This window comes from Athene cunicularia (genome assembly GCF_003259725.1).
Source record: "Athene cunicularia isolate RWA chromosome Z unlocalized genomic scaffold, athCun1 chrZ_part2, whole genome shotgun sequence".
Taxonomy (NCBI): domain Eukaryota; kingdom Metazoa; phylum Chordata; class Aves; order Strigiformes; family Strigidae; genus Athene; species Athene cunicularia.
In genome coordinates this window covers 14,290,954-14,297,942 of record NW_020799143.1, presented here as the reverse complement: position 1 = coordinate 14,297,942, position 6,989 = coordinate 14,290,954, and positions in this window count along the sequence as shown.

Sequence of the window (6,989 nt, the reverse complement as noted above, 5' to 3'; positions counted from 1 at the left end):
GCTGCGCGCGGCCGGCCCGCCCTCCCCTCCCCTGCCCGGCTCGGCCCTGCGGCGCCGGGACATTACGCGCCTGAAAGCGGCGCTTTCCCTTGCGCAGACTGCCACAGGCAAGCTGAACATTTATTTTCAGCTGCATGGGAGTTCTTGTGTTCTGAAGTTCTGGGTAAATACGTGAAGAACGTTGCAGGGAGTTTCACAGCGTTGGGAGGAGCAGTGGCCGGTAACGCAGCGACAGGTAGCCTGACAGAGGCCTGTCGTGACCTGCGAGGTTTTTGTCTTGGAAAAGGCAAGCAAACTAACTCAGTACTGCTTGTGAGCCCATGTCAAGGAAACAGATCACACCTGTTGCTTTTACTCGGCACGGCACCAGCTAAAGAGTAATAAATACTAAACATTTACTACTTTAAAATTAGTATTGCTATGGAAGCATCCCATAGCTGGAAATCAGGTATTTGTCAAACTTGGACCAAAACCCGCTAATTGTTAGTTAAATCTAATATCACCAAATTAGATGTTCTGTCAAAATATGAGTGATTTTCCCGTCTCAGGAAATTCGAGATGCCTGTTCCTGATTTGGTGTAAAATATATGTGTGGTTTTGAATTCTAGACTCAAATGTCCTTTCTTCCTTTTCCTTAAATAAGAATTTCTCACAGTAACCTGACTCACCGGGTGATTTGCTGGAATGGTCTGCTGTTGGGATAATTTCTCAGGAACTCTATGTAAATTGGTTCAGTTGATATTTTAAAAAGGCATAATAACAACATGGTAGGCTCCAGCCCTTTAAATTTTTTCTAAAGGAATTTGAGATCTGCTAGGAGGTTTTAAAATAGGAATAGCAAAAACTGGCTGAAGGCGATTCCAGGTTTTGCCTGTCCTAGAGCTTTCTTTTGTTGCAGATGACAGAAATAATTTCAGGCATATTTAACAAAGCCTTTCCTTGGTCACTCTTGTTTCTTTTCCACATTAGTCACAACCGTATAAGGCATCTAATTCTGCTGCAGAAGAGCACTTTGAAACCAGCCAGTGCTACATTGTCCCATCAACAGGCAGAGTGAATTAACAGCATGAAGAAACGTTTTGCACTGCAATCAAGTAATGATTTCAAGCAGAAATCAATAAGATCAAAGTGCAAGGACATGTTTTTCATCCCAGGCTGTTCTTATTTATAGATAGAGCTCATGTTGACTGTATTGTTACTTGAGTAGAGTCTACTGGAGTAGCATAACTGCTACCTGCTTATGGTTAGCAGAGATTTACAAGTTAGAGGAATAATCATTAGTGTTATTTACTGATGTATATTTGTTATAAGGGGCAAGGATACTAAAAAATCATAGAAATTTGTAGAAAACAACTTGAAAGCTATTGAAAGTTCTTAATTAAGCAGAGAGGAAGCGTTAGCAAAGAATGGTTGTTTCTTCATCTGAATTTTGGTACAGATAACAGAGACATGGGAGCTCATTTGCCAGTAGTGGAAGCATCCAGCTGGAAAATACCCTAAACCAGGACAACAGGCATGCATGTTCACAGTCAGTTGAGAACACTGCTTACACACACTTAATCCTCCTTAAGCTTATTGGATTTAAAGCATTTCTTTTTTTCTGATAGCTTTTTCTTTCCTACTTCTTCCATCTGTGCAACTTCTCTTTATCAGTTTCTGATCCTAAAGGAACATAATTCAGAATGTTTATTAGAGAGAGCAGCTTAATTTTTATGCCACTCCATTTTTCTTCACTCATGGCTAAAGTATTTACTGCAGAAGTTCAACTTAATTCCCAACACCAACTAGATGTATTCAATTCAGTATTTTTTCCTTAAGTAGTTATCTAAACCAATGAAAAGTCACTAAATGAACAAACAGAAAATGAACTTACAGTGACCAGAGAGTGTCTTTCATCAAAATTAAATTACTGGGTGAAGTTGAGTTGAACCAAATTAAGAATATTGATGAAAGGTTTTGAACCAGTTTGGCTAAACTCAGTTTAATGTTTTACCTGAGGTTAGTGATGCAATTTTGAATTTAGACAAAGTCTTAGGTGGTCTAACAACAGTAAAATGTACATGCAAGATCTTCACAGTTTTGCTATAAACAATGCATAACATTCCTTATATTTCTGAATATTAAACCATAACACAGACACCTGTGATTTATTCTCAAATTGCGGTTTGAGCTTAGAGGGCAACTGAGCACCATGCAGCTGCTCACTCCCCCCTTCATCCCCAGCTCTGAGAAGGAGGGAAGCAAAAGACCCAGGAACTAAAGATAAGGACAAGGAGGAATAAGTCCATCCTTTAAGGCAGAAGCAAAAGACAGACTTGTTAGGCAGAGAAAAAAAAAAAAAAAAAAAAGAACATAAATTTAACACAGACACTAACAACAGCATCAGTTAACAGAGAGAGTAAGATGGTGAGAAGCATTAACACATCTTGAAAGCACCTTCCCCCATCCCTCCCTTCTTCCCAGGCCCAGCTTTGCTCCCCATATCTCTATGTCCTCTCCCCCAGAGTTACAAGGGTCAGGGAATGGGGACTAGTCAGTCCTGCCAGTTTTCCACCTCAGGCAACAGAGGAGGGAACTCCTGGCATTCCTGCCCTGTTCCAGCGCAGTCCCCCTCTCACAGGAGACAGTCCCCCACAAACGAGCTCCAACATCTGTCACTCCCAGGGGCGTGTGGGTCACCCCCACGTGTGGCAATCCTCCCAGTGCTGAACTGCAACAGCGGGGGCTTCTTCCCACAGGGTCCCGGCCTTCTTCTGGTGCAGTCACCTGCCCCGGCGTGGGGACCCCACAGCTGCAAATCAGCATCTGCTCCACCGTAGGCCCCCATGGGTGGCAGGGGGCGGCCCTGCCATCTCACCAGGGGTACAGGGGAGTCTCTGCTCTGGCGCACCTCCCCCCTTCTCCTCTGTTCTTCCACTGACTTCGGTGTTCACACAGACGTTCTCCTCACAACTCCCACCACTCCTCCCAGATTCCCCTTCTTAAATACGTTATCACAGAAGTGCAGACACCATCACTAATTGGCCCGGCCTTGGTGCAAAGGCAGGTCAGACTTGGAGCCAGGGGAGCTTCAAGAATTTTCTCACAGGGACCACCATTGTATCCCCCTCCCCTGCTACCCTAAATCCTTGCCACTCACTCAAACGAGGACATACAATACCTTAAAATATATTCTATATATTGTGTCCTGTTCCTGGTTTGCCGGGTGAGAGGTTAGGACTCTTGTTTTAGACACAGTTAAAGGGGTTAAATTAAACAACTGCATGCTAAAGTGTAACTGGATAGACAGCAGTTGTATTCTACTGTGGATATGGGGCTCACTGTGTGGATAGTCTGCCTTTTGTATAGCTAACCACAAGCAGAATGCCTTGTTAGATCTGAACCAGATCATTGTCAGCTCATCAGTAACTCTAATAAATGAAATGCTGTTGTCTCACTTTCAGTGGGGTTTGCTTTACTTTTTGGAAGACACTAAAGATACCCATAGAAGTAGCATTAGACAGGAATAGTCCTGAGCTTAATTGTGACTGATAGTTCTTAGCTATAATCACACACTCTAGGAAAAAGTCATTGCTTCTGTTATCCTGATCTGTTTTATTTTCCAATTGTACTCTACTACCTAAGCCCTATCCCTACTTATTTTTGTTAGGTTTGATTCATAAAAATAGCATTTAAAGTTTTGCAGATGTATTTAGTCATATCCATCTGCATGTACCCTGTGCTTTGGTTTTTCAAACAACCTCTTGGTCTCCCTAACATCTGTTGTGTGAAGCTTTTCATTTCTTTGGGCAAAGACACCACTGTTCCCCTCATTTCAGATTTTCTTCCCCAAAATAAGTTATTATGCCTAATTTCAGCATGGGAAACTTGTATCTATAGTATTGCTTTAACTGCTTAATTAAAGGTAGTACATCACCTGTGCAGTCTAAACTCCTTCCAATGTTCCATAAATAGGAAACATTTTCGTCTTATTTCTCTTTATTCTGGCTTTCTCGCCTGACCTTTGGTTATGAGATTCTGATTTTAAAAAATTAAAAATAATGAACCCTTTTTTTAGAAAAAGGGTTATATTGCTATGTATACAAATTACAGCTTATTTCAAAGTAACTAGGACAGATACAGAATACTGTTGAAGATTTGTACAGGAAATCAGAAGAATGACAAAACTGGCTATTGCCAAGTTACATACACTCAGTCTGAAGTGACTCATTGTGGGAAAGTAATAGCAAGTAAACTGCTGAATTTGCAGAAGAAACCATACTGGGAGCATCCCCTCCTGAAAGAGCCTGCAACAGCCATAAAAAAGCTTTGTCTTTATGAACATTCAGTTATTACAAATGTAAAAGGAATTAGATAAGAGAAAATACAATTTTTTTTTCCCAAGAATCATAGAAAAATTTACAAGTAAGAGCAACATAGTGGAGAACAAAGCAGCTGACAGAAGAATTTCCAGTAATTTATACTGGATGGGCTAATACACCAAGTAGTGAATAGGGAAAGTTGTGCTGAATAATGAGAGCTGTATTCAGCACTGCCCAAATTAGAAATGTGTGTCTATTTCTTTTTTAGAACATAAAACAGAATGTTCTTTTTATGAGAACATGAACATGCAGTTTTAGAGTAAAACTTATGTTTCATTTTAACAGAGTTCCTTCTGTTGTTAACAGCAAGCATTACACAAACTAATTTTCATTTATATAAAACTCAATAACACAAGAAACAACACAGGTTAGTTGTATGGTGTTAGGGGGAGGAAGCTTTTACTGACAGTCCTAAAAGAAAAAACAAAAAACAAAAAACCCCCAAACCTATGTCAAATAGGGACAAAAGGGCAAATTAAAACTTAAAGTGAGGCACATTTATAGGATAGCAGGTAGTCAGTCTTTTGGATTTTGGCTTTTAGACAGCTGAGGCAATATAACTTTGAATTATTCTCTCTGATATAACAGCAATTTAATAACATCTTGAAACAGACTGATTAGATTTGTAAAAAGATACATATTCTGAATTTTCTAACTCAAAATTGCACACAAACACATTGAAACAGAATTCACACCTTAAAGTTACAGGCACCAATGATTTGATTAGAAAAAAGTCTCGGTCTTGTTCTGGTAAATATTTGCTGTGGGGCAGCAGATAATGAAAAAACATATCACCTCTCCAAATAAAGGGGGTTTAGTTTGAACCAGACTAGTAGCAACAAGACAGGTTACCTTGATCCACCCAGGAGTGTTTTATGTGTTAGGATAAGATGCTGAAGTTATGTGTGGTCACAGTGTTCATAGTTCTCTGAAAAAGTGATAATGGTCCCATCCTGAGGATGTGGTACTTGGAAATTATTTTCAAAGAGCTGGCCAGAACAAAAAACAAAAAGAAAAGGTAGGACAAACAAATCAGTGAAGCTACAGTTAAGTCTTCCAGTATTATTATAAAATTTGAATTATGGACTATTAGCTACAATGTCTAATTTCTTAGAAAAGTCTTATTCTATGATTAGCATCTTCATGGTGTTAGTTTTCAGAAGTCACAGCTAACTGGAAGAACTTTACAGATTCACAGTACCTTATTGATAGACTTTTGTCCTGCTTTCCTCATCTGCCTCACAGTGAAGTGCTGTCTTTGCACATACTTTGCTTTGGAAGTGACTTAGTGCTATAGTGTGTTCAAAAAAAAAAACCCTCTTCTTAAAGTCTTCTGGTTTCAGATCTACAGGCATTTTGCTTTGTCTCTTTGATCTCTTCTCTGGTTCTTTCCTTCCAACTTTTGTGTTCTCTGCTGATTTCCTAACTTACAGATATTTTCTGATCTGTTGTTTCTAGTCAGCTAACTAATACTTGTATTTCTGTAACATTCCTCTTCCACAACTATGCCAAAATAAGTAAGATCCCAGGATTTAGTACTACATTGAGTGCTGCACAAACAATTCTGCATTTTTATATCCATATTGCATTCATTGACAACATGGGACCAAAAAAAAAAAAAAAAAAAGTTTGAGCTTTGTCTCAGCACAAGAGAAATTGTTTATTACTAAGCAAGCTCTGAAGATTGACATAGGGCACTTTTCAGACCTAACAGGTAAGAAAGCTCTTTTTACATGGTAGTTGCACATACCAGCTTCTACATTTTGCAGCTCAAACCCATGTAGGTATCAAAAGGATACAGATCACAAAAATGTAGAATCACACACAGAATGGTTTAGGTCAGAAGAGACCTTTCAAAGATCATGCAAGTCCATGCCCCTGCCTGTTCCACTAGCCCAGGTTGCTCAAATCCCTGTCCAGCCTGGCCTTGAACACTGCCAGGGAGGGGGCAGCCACAGCTTCTCTGGGCAACCTCTGCCAGTGACTCACCACCCTCACAGGGAAGAACTTATTCCTTATATCCAATCTAGATGTACCCTATTTCAGTTTAAGTCTGTTGCCCCTTGTCACCACAGAAGCCCTGCTAAAAAGTCTCTCTCCCACTCTTACAAGCTCCCTCCAAGTACTGGAAGGCCTCTATAATGTCTCCCCAGAGCCTTCTCTTCCCCACACTGAACAAGCCCAACTCTCTCAGCCTGTCCTCATAGGAGAGTGTTGGAAGCATGGGAAAAGCAAAACATCAAAAAATCTGTAAAACACACATTTCCTTGACACATGGTGCCTGGAACAAACACAGGACGAGATGGAGATCCAGTTATTTGTGTTGCTGTGGCGCCAAGGAGGAATGTGGAGCAACGTGGAGGCTGCACGGTCCTGTTTTTACTTATCTCAAGGACAGATGTATCTCCTGCTCCTCTCCTTCTCTCAAGGACTGTTTTGCAGTACTCCACCAACCTTGTCTCTTTCATCCTCACATCAAGGAATGTGCTGTGCTGTTACTCAAGAAACAACGGCTTGACCACAGTCTCACCCACTCTACTCACACATACGTACTTAGATAAATACTACCCCGAGTTTGTATCTAACTTGGAGGGACGATAATCTGATACCAAATCAGAGGGACAGATC